This window comes from Aquarana catesbeiana, linkage group LG01, assembly GCF_042186555.1.
Source record: "Aquarana catesbeiana isolate 2022-GZ linkage group LG01, ASM4218655v1, whole genome shotgun sequence".
Taxonomy (NCBI): Eukaryota; Metazoa; Chordata; class Amphibia; order Anura; family Ranidae; genus Aquarana; species Aquarana catesbeiana.
Genome location: NC_133324.1, coordinates 425,569,780 through 425,584,085, shown reverse-complemented (window position 1 = coordinate 425,584,085; position 14,306 = coordinate 425,569,780).

Here is a 14,306-nt window from a genome sequence, read left to right as displayed (position 1 = left end):
GCGTACCTGCTAAGCAAATGATGGTTAACAATAAAACAAAGTAACATTACAGTATAACAGTAAGACTTACCATACCTGCAAAGCATATACAATAAAACATAGTAAAAATAAATAAATACTTTTTTTAATGCAATCTTTCCCTAAAAAAATATATGCCGAAGCATGGGGGCATCTGCCCCTAATGTTAGGAGCAAATCACTCCTCCACCCCTGCCCCCATGCTTCAGCATATATGCTCTTTTTTTTAACTGTGGTGGTGAAATCACCTCTGACAGCGCTGGAGTCATAGCTTCATGTATCATGGGAGCAAATGCTGTTGCTGTCAAGATAAATAAACCCCTGCTGCAGCTGAATGCGTACCTGAAAACAAAAAATGGTTAACAATAAAACACAGTAAACAGTAAAGCATAAAAGAATTACATACCTGAAAAGCAAACATGATAAAACATAGTAACAATAAAACATTGCATTGTAGAATACAGTAAAAAAGAAGAGAACAATAGAGAGAGAATAGAGAGAGAGAGAACTATAAAATGATAACTATTTTTGTTTTTTTAATTTTTTTGTTATTTTTTAACTTATTTTTTTACATTTTTTTTTGTAACTATAACAGCTGTAACGGTTTGGTTCTAGGTTTGGGTCTCCCAAAATGCAATGTCATCTTTGGAGACTCTGTGAATGTGTGTCCTAGTCTGTGCAGTGCTGTACCTTACGCTAAAACTCCACTAGTGTGTGGTAGCATTCAAAACATTCACCAATGCAAAGACCAGGATGGTCAGGACAGGAGGGACAATAAAAACGGGTGTCACACCTAAATCTGTGCTTTCTACAGACACAACATTTTCTTTAGGGGGCTCGTTGGGTAGGGGTACCAGGGAGTACATAAGGACAATGCCTCCATGCAGCCGGCTTACTGCATTTCGATTGGGAAGTTGGGCCACAGCACTGTCTGGAAACAGTAGGGCTGTGATGATCTCTTCCTGGAATTTAAGGAAGGATCCAGTACATCCTGAAGCTTTGTATAGCACATAAGCATTCAGCAGAGCCAATTGAAATAAATATACAGACACTTTTTTGTACCAGCGTTATGGGCAATTAGGTATGGTGTCAACAACTGGTCATTGAGGTCCACCCCTCCCATATTAAGGTTATATTTGTGGACACAGAGGGGTTTCTCCACAACACCAGTCGCCATAGGAATTTGGACCTTCATGTCTGCGTGAAGAGAGGAAAGAATGAAAACATCTTATTATCCCTCCACTTCACAGCAAGCAAGTTATTATACTTCAAGCAGGCTCTCTCCCCCAGCCTAAGATGGGAATCTACAAGCCACTGGGGAAAGCCCCGATGATTAGATAGCAGGGTGCCACATGCGCCAATTTGATGATTAAACAAGTGACTAAAAAGTGGCACGCTCGTGTAATAATTGTTCACATACAAGTGGTATCCCTTTTCAAATAAGTATGACACCAAGTCCCACACAATATTACCAGTTCTCCCTATGTAATCTGGGCAGTTCTCCGGCTTTACGTGACTATCTGTTCCCTCGTAAACCATAAAATTATATGTATAGCCTGTGGCCCTGTCACAGAGCTTATACATCTTGACACCATATCTGGCACATTTGCTGGGAAGATACTGTTTGAAAGACAAGCAGCTAGAAAACTTAATCAGGGACTCATCAATGCAGACAACGTGATGGGGAGTAAACAAGGCTGCAAAACGTTGGTTGAAGTGGTTTACGAGGGGTCGAATTTTGTAGAGCCGATCAAATTCAGGATCACCCCGAGGATGATAGAGTTCATTGTCGTTGAAGTGCATAAACCACAAGATCTGCTCGTATCGTGCCCTGGTCATGGAAGCAGAGAACATGGGCATATGGTGAATTGGGTCAGTGGACCAATATGACCGCAACTCATTTTTTTTGGTTATGCCCATGAGGAGAGATAGGCCCAAAAAGGTCTTACATTTGGAAACCTGGCAAGAGTTAAATGGGGATTAACAGCTATGAATAGACCAGCATACAAATTGCTTTGGTCCACAATAGATCTATAGAGATCTTCGGTGAAAAACAGTGAATAAAAATCAAGTGACACAAAATAAACAGTTTCCACCTGAATTCTGGGTTGGCCAGTGAATGGGGGAAGTACGGGTGCTGCAGAAGTGGTGGGCTCCCAGTTAGGACTGGTGAATGCAGCAGGAAGGGCACTATGGGCTCAACCGGCTTGTCTATGTCTTCTTGGTGGCTGCGGGACTCTGCTCGTGCTAGCCACCTCGCTAGCTTGAACTGCACTTATAGGACTCTCCTCGTCACCACGTGTTACTGCAGTGCTGGATGTATGACCAGGGTGTACTAGGCCGCTAGTTCATACAGGTTCATATTCTGAGCCTGAATTTGACAGATCAGTGACTTCCTCTTCACAATCTGTGAAACTTATATTATATATTTTGGTCTCTAAAATTACTGGTACACTAGACTCACAGGTAAAAAAGCTCCTGACTGTTAGCGACTGATTCAAACGCTACCAAAAAACTGTTAGCGTTTGCAGGGATCAGACCTGACTCTGCAAACGATGCAGTTATGTGTGTTGTGTTTTGTAAGTAACAGTGATCAATTGATACTGCACTTGGGTGGGCTGGGCTGGGCTGGGCGGAGGGGCTAAACGCAGGTGTTAGCAGGTATCTGGGCTGATCCCACTAACACTGTATTGTTGGGAACCCTAAACTGCTGGGGATGCTAGTATAGATCTGATCAGGTCAGATATCGATCCGCTCAGACACTACTATTAAGGGAGGTGTATGGTGCGTGCGTGGGTGTTAGCGATACTGGCACTAATCTGACGCTGCCTGGGGTGACGCAGACCCTAGCTAACGCTAAAAACTAACATATATCACCTGCCGGGTGATCAGGGGGTTAAATCTTTATTGGGTAATATACGACGGGTGCCCTGATGATATAAAAAGCAAACTAACTAACCAGTGTCACCTGTAACACTAATGCGGTGATCACTGGTGACAGGGGGTGAAAGGGTTAACTAGGGAGAAATAAGGGGGTTAAAACCTTTATTAGGTAATATATGGGGGGTACCTGAGGCTATAAAAACCTGACGGTGAAACTAACTGGCTAACTAGCGTCACCAGTGACACAAATACGGCGATCGATTAGTGACACTGGTGACAGGGGGTGAAAGGGTTAACCAGGGGGTTAAAACCTTTATTGGGTGGTATATATGGGGGTACCTGATGCTATAAAAACCTGACGGTGAAACTAATCACCTAACTGGTTAACTAGCATCACCAGTGATACAAATACGGCGATCGATTAGTGACACTGGCGACAGGGGGTGAAAGGGTTAACTGGGGGGCATTCAAGGGGTGGAACCTTTATTAGGGGGTAACCTAGACCTAACGGGGGCCAATACTAACTGCCCTAACAGTTATTTCAGTCACAAATGACACCAATGCAGTGATCAGTGAAAAATCTGAAAACTGCAATTGGTGACAGGGAGTGAAAGGGTTAACTGGGGAGGGGCGATCGGGGTGATCAGGGGGTGGAAAGTGTACCTATGTGCACTGGTGTTAGTGTGCTGTTGGTGCAGCTCACGGTTAGATGTCTCCTCTCTCTCACTGGAATCGAAAAGACTCCACGAGGAGAGATGACATCACTTCCTCCTGTCTGTGTTTACATTTACATAGGCAGGGGAAGCTTTTTATTCATTGGGAGCGATCGCCAGGTCCAGACCTTAAATTATTAGTCCGGTCCTGGGGACTGATTGCTCCCCTAACAAACCTGACCGCCGCCGGCACGGGGTTCGTTAGGGTTCGTTAGGGGAGCGATCAGTCCCCAGGACCGGACCAATGATTTGCCCACCTGTGCCATTCTGCCAACGTACATCGGTGTGTGGCGGTCGGGAACCGGTAAATACCGCTCAAATATGTTATTTATCCAAATTATCAAGTTTTATGATTAATTCTATTTTTGGAAATGTGTACTTTTAAATTTGGAGATCACATAATATTTTCTACTTTTCATTAGTCTGAATTTCTCTAATTTGCACTATTAGTATTTTAAGTTGCTTTCAAATGCTCTTTGTTCCCTTTACAAACCTTAATCATTACTTTTTTGTTTAGTCTAACACAGTAATTTACACGCAGAGTTTTATAAAAAGAATAAAAAAAGCGCAGCTACCTCAGCTATGATAAGCCTAATAGTTGAAAAATACAGTATTTACATTTGAATGAAATCTGATCAAAAACATTCTTTTCAAGGGAAGTAGTCTGATTATGCTTAAAAGGTATCAGTTTAAAAAGCGGGTAATGGAAACTACTTTAACCACTTAAGCCCCGGACCATTTGGCTGGCAAAAGACCAGAGCACTTTTTGCGATTTGGCACTGCGTCGCTTTAACTGACAATTAGTAAAACTATTTAACCCCGGGGGAGCCCAGGGGGCTCCGCCCCAGCACCATGTGTAGATGGCTGACGTGTGGGCATGGGAGGCGCCCACTGTCATGGGGAGGCACGCGGATGCGGACAAATCCTTCAGCCATCAGCTCTTCCGGGGTTAAATTGGAGATCAGGCATGGCTTGCATTTCAATTTCACTGTTCACTGAGAACACAAACAGCTGTGGAGGTTACCTGCTGTGTCTCATTACTCTTAGAGCCCATTCACACAGGGGCAACTTTGGATCCGACTTCAAGTCGCCCCAAGTCGCCCCTAGTCGCCTCAAGTCGCGCTACACAAAAAAATCAATGTAAGTGAATAGATCTGTCTTAATGCACACTACTGCAGTCGCTCCGACTTCAGAAAAGGTTCCTGTACTACTTCAATCCGACTTGAAGGCAACTTGTACCCATTGATTTCAATGGAAGTTGCCTCCAAGTCTGATCACTGTTCATACTGAGGCAACTTTACAGGAAGCAGAAAAGAAACAGAAAGTAATTTCCTCCACTAAACAGCCAGCCCCCTCCTTCTCACACACAGCTGATAAGCTCTGATTGGCCACTTGTAAAGTTCTCTGTCCTGGAGGCGACTTCAAGTTGTGTTGTAAGTTGCCCCAAGTCGTGCTGTGATTCATACTCAAGTCGTGTCCAAGTTGCCTCCCAAAGTCGTTCTGGAAGTCGTGTTGCCCCTGTTTGAATGGGCTCTTATATTCAAGATATTCACCACACTCAGCCTACACTCTTTATGAACTAACGAGGTCTCTAGGGTTATATCATTACACCCATGCCATGCCTGCTCGCTGTTTGGCCCCTGGTGGGGTCCCATCTGACTTCGCCCCCTCAGCTTCCTGGTGAGGCACCTGCTGCCGCTATCTTGGAGCCGCACACCTGTAGCCATGGTCAAGCTCAGTGGTACAATGTTACACACATGCACCCCTGAAGAGCGAGCTGGATCTCGCGAAACTAGTCGGGTAGTATGATGCCCGTGTACTATGACTGCTATTACATCCATGTACCAAAATTTCTTGTTTATATATCTTTTTTTGGCAACTGTTGGTGTTATCTATGCATGTAAACAATTTTACTTGAATAAACCATATACTGTATTTACTACTAGCGGAAACGGTGTACTGGCGGAAACGGTACCCACTTCATTTAAAGTGCCAGGGCGAATCATTCGTTTTACTATATGTTATAGGGATGGAAGTGTGTTACTGGGGACACCAGACCTTTCTCTTTCTTTTTTTTCTTTAACTGACAATTGCACGGCCGTGTGACGTGGCTCCCAAACAAAATTGATGTCCTTTTTTCCCCACAAATAGAGCTTTCTTTTGGTGGTATTCGATCACCTCTGCGGTTTTAATTTTTTGTCCTATAAACAAACAAATAGCGACAATTTTGAAAAAAACGCACTATTTTTTTACTTTTTGCTATAATAAATATCCCCAAAAAATATATAAAAAACATTTTTTTCCCCAGTTTAGGCCGATACGTATTCTTCTACAAATTTTTGGTAAAAAAAAAAAAAAAAAAATCACAATAAGCGTTTATTGATTGGTTTGCGCAAAAGTTATAGCGTCTACAAAATAGGGGATAGTTTTATGGCATTTTTATTCATTTTTTTTTACTAGTAATTGCACCAATAAGCGATTTTTAATCATGACTGCGACATTATGGCGGACAGATCGAACACCTTTGGTGCTATTTTGGGACCATTCACATTTATACAGCATTCAATGCGATTAAAAATGCATTGATTACTGTGTAAATGTGACTGGCAGTGAAGGGGTTAACCACTAGGTGGCGCTGTAGGGGTTAAGTGTGTCCTAAGGAGTGATTCTAACTGTGGGGGGGGGGGCTATGCGTGACATGACACTGATCACCGCTCCCGATTACAGGGAGCGGTGATCAGTGTCAGTGTCACTAGGCAGAATGGGGAAATGCCTGTTTACATCAGCATTTCCCCCATTCTTCCTCTCCGTGAGATGATCGTGGGTATCCCCGCCGACATCGAGTCCGTAGGACATGCGAACGCACTCACGGAGCTTGTGGCATGCCCGCGCACAAACCGCTTCTTACAGGACAACGTACAGGTACATTAGTATGCCTGTACGTGCCCTTCAGCCGATGTATATCGGCGTGAGCCGGTCGGCAAGCGGTTAAAAACACAAAATTGAATCTAATAGTACCTAAAATCAAGAAATGTTATACAAAAGACCAGACTATGGGGATCCTTTACTATAGCGCCGATAAATGATGCTGCAGTCCCGGAAAATAGCACCCAATTAAGGCCAATTAGGACTTCAACTCTCAGAAACCGGGTGCTAAAGCAAATGGAAAGCAGATCTATTGCCGGCGAACATGCCTGTCATATGCAGGAATAGTGGAAGTCAATGGGGCTCGAACCTGCAAAATCCCAAGTTCTCACTGAAGGCTTATATGTAAGTTCTTTGCCATAAAAGTGTATGGGGTCCTGCCCCAGGGGATATATATCAATTAGAAAATTTTTTTTTAAAATGGCCGTTTTTTCAGGAGCAGTGATTTTAATAATACTTAAAGTGAAACAAAAAAATAAAAAAAAATCCTTTAAATATCATGCCTGGGGGTATCTATAGTATGCCTGTAAAGAAGCCCATCTTCCCCATGTTTATTACTGTACCACAGCAAAATGACATTTCTAAAGGAAAAAATGTCATTTAAATTTGCTCACGGCTGTAAAGAATTGTTAGTTCCCAGCAATATAGAGTAAAAATCAAAGAAAAAAATGGTGTAGGTCCTTTGAGTCTGGTATGGATATTATTGGGAACTCCATGGCAAAATTTTTTTTAAAAATTACGTGGGGGTCCCCCCAAAATCCATACCAGACCCTTCCCCGAGCATGCAACCTGGCAGGTCAGGAAAGGGAGGGGACAAGCAAGTGCCCCCCCTCCTAAACCATACCAGGCCACATGCCCTCAACATGTGGAGGGTGCTTTGTGGTCCCGCCCAAATCACCTTGTTCCCATGTTGATGGGAACAAGGGCCTCATCCCCACAACCTTTCCCTTGCTCGGTGGTTGTGGGGGTCTGCGGGCGGGGAGCTTATTGGAATCTAGAAGCCACCTTTAACAATGGGGCCTCCAGATTCCGACCCCCCTATGTGAATGAGTATCAGGTCACTGTACCCCTACACATTCACCAAAAAAAGCAGTGAAATGTGACAAAAGACAATAGCCGGTTTTTGACAATTCCTTTAATAAAAATAGGAAGCAGGCGCCTCTTAGATAAGACTGTAGTAATTTAAGAAACAAAGCACATTAAAACACTCACTTTTTAGTATCGTTAATCAGGCACAGTAGAGTCCGGTTACACCAATCTCCGTCACAGCTTTCAGCAGGGGTCACGTCCTGTGAGTCCATGTATGGCCAGCATCCTGACCAGCAGGAGTCTTTTGGTGTGCAAACGGAGTCCAAAGCAAGGCTTGGAGGGCAGCTGGTGGATCATAGGAGAGCGCTGGAACACAGCATGTGGCATGATGGCATCATGGACGTAGTTGCAATGCATTTCCAAGCATGCGCACCAGGGGGATGTCTTTAGTGCATGCTCCTTTCTCAAGCTCAGATTCAGACAACACCCATGCAATCCGATTCTGCTGCGGACCAAAAAAAGGGTCCTGTGCGAGTTTGGCCCGAATGCGATGCAAATTCAACCATACAATCTGTATTGCTGAGTTTGCATCACACAGACATCGCATGTGATTTGCAGTGCGGGGCAAATCACATCTGATGTCGGACAGCACAGCAGTGTGAACCGGCCCTAAGGCCCCTTTCACACTTGTGCAACTTGTCCTGTGACTCCTGCGTCCATAGACCTCTAAATTACACTGGCATTGCTTCAAATCACATCAAATTTGTGGCAAAAAGCGATGCAAAATTGCAGGACTTTCAGTTCGCACAAGTGTGAAAGGGGCCTTCTGGACCTCAAGTTATATGAAAAGTTGGCCAAGTGTGAAAGGATCCTAATGATTTTCATTGATAAGACCTTTGAATTAGGCCCCATTTGCACTTGTGCAACCAATGCCTGTGTAATCTTGCGGTATATGGACCTCAAGTCACATCAAAGTTAAACCAAAATAGTGTAGGGGCGAATCTGACCCACTTGTAGGATGCACAAGTGAGAATAGTGACTAATTCAAAGGTATTTTCCATGAATCTCATTCACACTGCTGCGACCTGAAAGTCACACTGTTTTGCTGCCACTTTGCTTCTGCAACTTGGCTCCAACTTTTTGGAATGCCTGTGTAATATTGCGCCCTATGTACCTCAAGTCACATGAAAGTCACACCAAAGTAGTACAGGGACTTGAAGTAGCACAGATATGAATGGTTATCATTGAGAATCCTGGGGTACAACTTGTCATGCAACTCGGAGGTCCAAATTTGCTGGAAAAGTCGCCCAACTGTGAAACAAGTCATATATATTTTAATAGAAAGGAGCTCTCATTTATATTTGCATAGTCCTCACTGATTTACATCAGCAGAACAAATGCAGGAAGTGATATGTGTAAATGGGCCAGAAGCAAATGTGTGGTGATGCCAAACAAATCAATGAACCCCACCCACACCAAATCTAACTACCGCATCCACCCCCACATTAAGTAAGCACAAGTACATATCCTACACTTACCCAGTAAATGAGCAGCACCTCCTCTTTGTTAAAGAGGGACCTCGCCATGTCCACCTAGATGGAGATCCTGACCAGCACAGGAACTTCTGGGTGATTACGATGACTCATTTCCAGGTCAAAAGGTGAAACTACACTCTTTTGATCACAGCTGTGAATATTTGATCGCAACCACGATTAGAATTTTTTTAGTTTTGTTTATATGCAGATATGCAAATCTGTATTTCTACATATAATGATATTTGAAGGTGAACTTAAGGCTCGGTTCACACATGGGCGGCACGACTTGCAGGTCGCCTCAGCGAGGCGACCTGCAAACGACTGCCGGGGCGACTTGCGAGACGACTTCTGCATAGAAGTCTATGCAAGTCGCCCCAAGTCGCCCCCAAAGTAATACAGGAACCTTTTTCTAAGTCGGAGCGACTTGCGTCGCTCCAATTAGAACGGTTCCATAGCACAGAACGGGAGGCGACTTGTCAGGCGACTAGGTCGCCTGACAAGTCGCCCCAGTGTGAACCGAGCCTAAGGCAGTTCGATAAGAAATGGTGTCCATGGGACAGCAGCTGGTGAATTACAAAATCAAAAGCCCAGTTTGAGCCCTGGTTCACACTGACAGTGGGAGGAAATCGTGCGAGTTCAGCTGAACTTGCACAATTTAATTCCCACATGTCAGTCCTGACTGCGAGGGAATTTCAGAGGCATCTGTGCAGGTTTCTGCACGGATGACAATAAAAAATTGCACCCCGATTTTAGTACAGAAACTACTTTTGGAAATTGCAGCGCTGCACCAATTAGAACGGTGCAATTGCCACCAATTTTACATGTCAAATCGCACCAATCTGAACCAGGGCTGACACATACAACACTGCCTATCCACCAGCTGAAGTCATTACCTGCAATTCTCCACAGCTGTTATATATAAAGATTCCACCTGTATTATTTACTTGCAGGTGTACTGAAGAGATTTGTTTTTTGGTGCACAAATACATATAGAAATTATAAGATATAAAAGAAAGATATTGCACTTCCCCAAAACCACCACCCCCGAAACTAATTAAAAAGAAGAAAAGAGAAAAAAAAAACACAACAAGCAAGCTCAATAATGTACTTTTATTTTGCCAGCAGAAATAAAATTATGTACATTCATTTACTAGCTTGAAAAAAAAATTCTACAGGATATATGGTACTACATTTAGCAAAACATTTAGCTATTGGGTTTTAAGGGCCTTGCTCATAGGAGCTTACAATCCAATTTTTTTCTAAACCTAATGCCCTGTACACACGATAGGATTTTCCGATGGAAAATGTGTGATAGGACCTTGTTGTTGGAAATTCCGACCGTGTGTAGGCTCCATCACACATTTTCCATAGGAATTTACCACACACAAAGTTTGAGAGCTTGCTATAAAATTTTCCCACAACAAAATCCGTTGTCGGAAATTCCAATCGTGTGTACACAAATCCGATGCACAAAGTGCCACGCATGCTAAGAATAAATTAAGAGACAAAAGCTATTGGCTACTGCCCCGTTTATAGTCCCGACGTACGTGTTTTACGTCACCGCGTTCAGAACGATTGGATTTCCAACAACTTTGTGTGACCGTGTGTATGCAAGACAAGTTTGAGCCAACATCTGTCGGAAAAAATCCATGGATTTTGTTGTCAGAATGTCCGATCAATGTCCGACTGTGTGTACAGGGCATTAGAGTGGACACAGCTTTACTTTCCTTTACTTTCAGTGTATAATGAATAACATTTCATACAACTACTCCCCACCAGCCCACATTTTTATCTGCAAGATTATAGAAACATACTTAACAGTCATTATTCTTACAAAGCATTCCAACATAATATAAAAAAAAGGCACACATTCAAAATATAACACCCACCACCAGCCCACTATCCACACACATACATAGGTGACCAAGGTTTGCTGGAAGCTGCATTTCTATGTACATGATTAACCGGTTCCAGACCAGCCGCCACAGTTACACTGCGGCAGGCTGGTCGGGCTGCACAAAGCATTGTAGCTATACGTCGGCCGCGACGATCACATTTTTTGATCGCTGTACTGGTGTCATTAGTGACAAAAATCAGCGTTAGGGTAATTAGTCTTAGGCCCAGATAGGTCTAGGGACCCCCCTAACCCCCCTCATAAAGGTTTAACTCCTTGATTACCCCCTGTCACCAGTGATCACTGTATAAGTGTCACGGGTGATGCAGTTTAGCTAGATTTTTTTTATAGCATCAGGGATAGGCGAGGTGGCAAGTACGAGTAGTGTCCCACTGCAACCAAGAAGAAGACAAAGACAGGCCTGTCGAGCCCATAGTGCTACTCCTGCTGCATTCGCAAATCCTAATTGGGAACCCACAACTTCTGGAGCACCCATACTTCCCCCATTCACTGGCCAACCTGGAATTCAGGTGGAAACAGTTGATTTAACGTCACTTGATTTTTATTTGCTGTTTTTCACTGAAGATCTCTATAGATCTACTGTGGACCAAAGCAATTTGTATGCTGGTCAATTCATCACCGCTAATCCCCAGCTGACCCTTGCCAGAGATTGGAAACCAATTACGGTTTCCGAATTTAAGACCTTTCTGGGCCTATCCCTCCTCATGGGCATAACTAAAAAGGTTGAGTTGCGGTCATATTGGTTCACTGACCCAATTCACCATACACCCATGTTCTCTGCCTCCATGACCAGAACACGATACGTGCAGATTTTGCGGTTCATGCATTTCAATGACAATGAACTCTGTCGTCCTCAGGGTGACCCTGGATACGATGGGCTTTACAAAATTTGGCCCCTCGTAAACCACTTCAACCAATGTTTTGCAGCCTTGTTTACTCCTGATCAAGTTGTCTGCATTGATGAGTCCCTGATTAAGTTTTCTGGCAACTTGTCTATCAAACAGTATCTTCCCAGCAAGCAACCAGATACAGGGTCAAGATGTATAAGCTCTGTGACAGGGCAACAGGCTATACACATAGTTTTATGGTTTACGGGGGAAAAGATAGTCACGTAGAGCCGGAGAACTGCCCAGACTACATAGGGAGCGCTGTAAGATAGTGTGGAACTTGGTGTCACCCTTATTCAGAAAGGGGTACCACTTGCACGTGGACAATTATTACACTTTATAGTCACCTTTTTGATTGTGGAATTGGCGCATGTGGCACCATGCAATTTTGTGATGGGAGGGCCCATGGAACTCAGAATCCCTTGGAAAGTAGGGGATGCCCTTGTTTCAGCTCCCCATTCACCTCTTATGTCTAAGTAACCCTGTGCTATCCTGGCACAGGGTGAGTGAGAAAATATATCTTGGACTACTTAAAATAGGACAGTAATATTTGTCCACAATATCTCCCAGGATGTATGTAGAGACTATTATTGGTTTGTTTGATTCTGAACTCAACATGTTAATTAAGTGAGCTGATCACATTGGCCTCCAGGACTGGCTAGGAGACAAACAGTCTACGCCTACTATTGTTTGTTGATGACTAGGCTGAGGAGTGGGAGATCACCGTTTGTATTGTTAATTGTAATTAGCTCCTGCTATTGTGAGAAAACGTCCTGTGGTTGTACTTATGATAATGTATAATGTACTGTGTGAAGCTCGGTGACAACAAGTCTGACCTGTAGTGAAATCCTGAAGGGCACAGAGTCACATCGGCTGTGTAAAGGGATTAGTTAATTAGCTCATGTTAATTTGTTACAGGGGTATTGTTAGAGTAATATGAGCAGGAGGGGGGAACCTCCTCTTCTAACGATATATAAAGTCTTGTATTCTGGTTCTAATAAAAACAGTCCATGTTAGCAGTGAAACAAGTGTTGCCTTGTTTTGTGCTTGGGAGCAGTTGGAATATCTGATATCTGTGTCCAGACTGGGAGGAAGTGGTATACTGAAGGAAGCACTCAAGCGGAGTGTGGGACGTTCCATGACAAATTTAATCCCCCAATGGCTTGTAGACATAGACGGGGAGAGAGCCTGCTTGAGGTGTAACAATTTGTTAGCAGTGAAGTGGAGGGATTCACTGAATGTTTTTGTTCTGTCTTCGCTTCACGCAGACACGGCAGTCCAAATTCCTACGATGACTGGTGTTGTGGAGAAACCCCTCTGTGCCCACGGTTACAACCTTAACATGGGAGGGGAGGACCTCAACGACCAGTTGTTGGCGCCGTACCTAACTGCCTGTAAGGCCAGACCCTGGTACAAAAAAGTGTCTGTATATTTATTTCAATTGGCTCTGTTGAACGCTTTTGTGCTATACAAAGCTTCAGGATGGACAGGATCCTTCCTTAAATTCCAGGAAGAGATCGTCAGAGCCCTTCTGTTTCCAGACGGTGCTTTGGCCCAACTTCCCAATGCAAATGCAGAGAGCTGGCTGCATGAGAGGCATTTTCCGCATGTCCTCCCTGGTACCCCTACCCAAAGAAAACTCCAAAGAAGATGCCGTGTCTGCAGAAAATATGGATTTAGGCGTGACACCTGCTTTTATTGTCCCTCCTGTCCTAACCAACCTGGTCTCTGCCTCAGTGACTGTTTCCAATGCTACCACACAATAGTGGAGTATTAGCGTAGGGTACAGCACCACATAGTCTTAGGCACACGTACACAGGGTCTCGAAAAGTGCGATGGCCATCACATGTTCAGAGACCCTAATCTGCAACGTTCAGTATACAGTTTTTTTACAGTTTTTATAAAAGTGAAAAAAGTGAAAAAAAACCCACAAAAACACAAAAAAATATAAAATAAAAAATCCTAAAATAGATGTGGTTGTATTTTTCTTCTCTCTATTGTTCCATCTCTTATGTTCGCTCTCTACTGTCCGCTCTACTGTTCGCTCACTATTGTTCTATATCTATCATTCTCTCTCTGTTTTATTTTTACTATGTTTTATTGTATTTGCTTTGCAGGTATGGTATGTTATACTGTAATGTTTGTTTTACTGCTAACCATCATTTGCTTAGCAGGTACGCCATTCAGCTGCAGCATGGGTTTATTTATCTTGACAGCAACACAGTTTGCTCCCGCAATACATAAAGCCGTGACTCCAGCGCAGTTGGAGGTGAGTTCACCACCACAGTTAAAAAAAGAGAGCGTATATGCCGAAGCATGGGGGCAGGGGTGGAGGAACGATTTGCTCCTGACATTAGGGGCGGATTGCCCCCATGCTTCAGCATATATTTTTTAGGCACAGA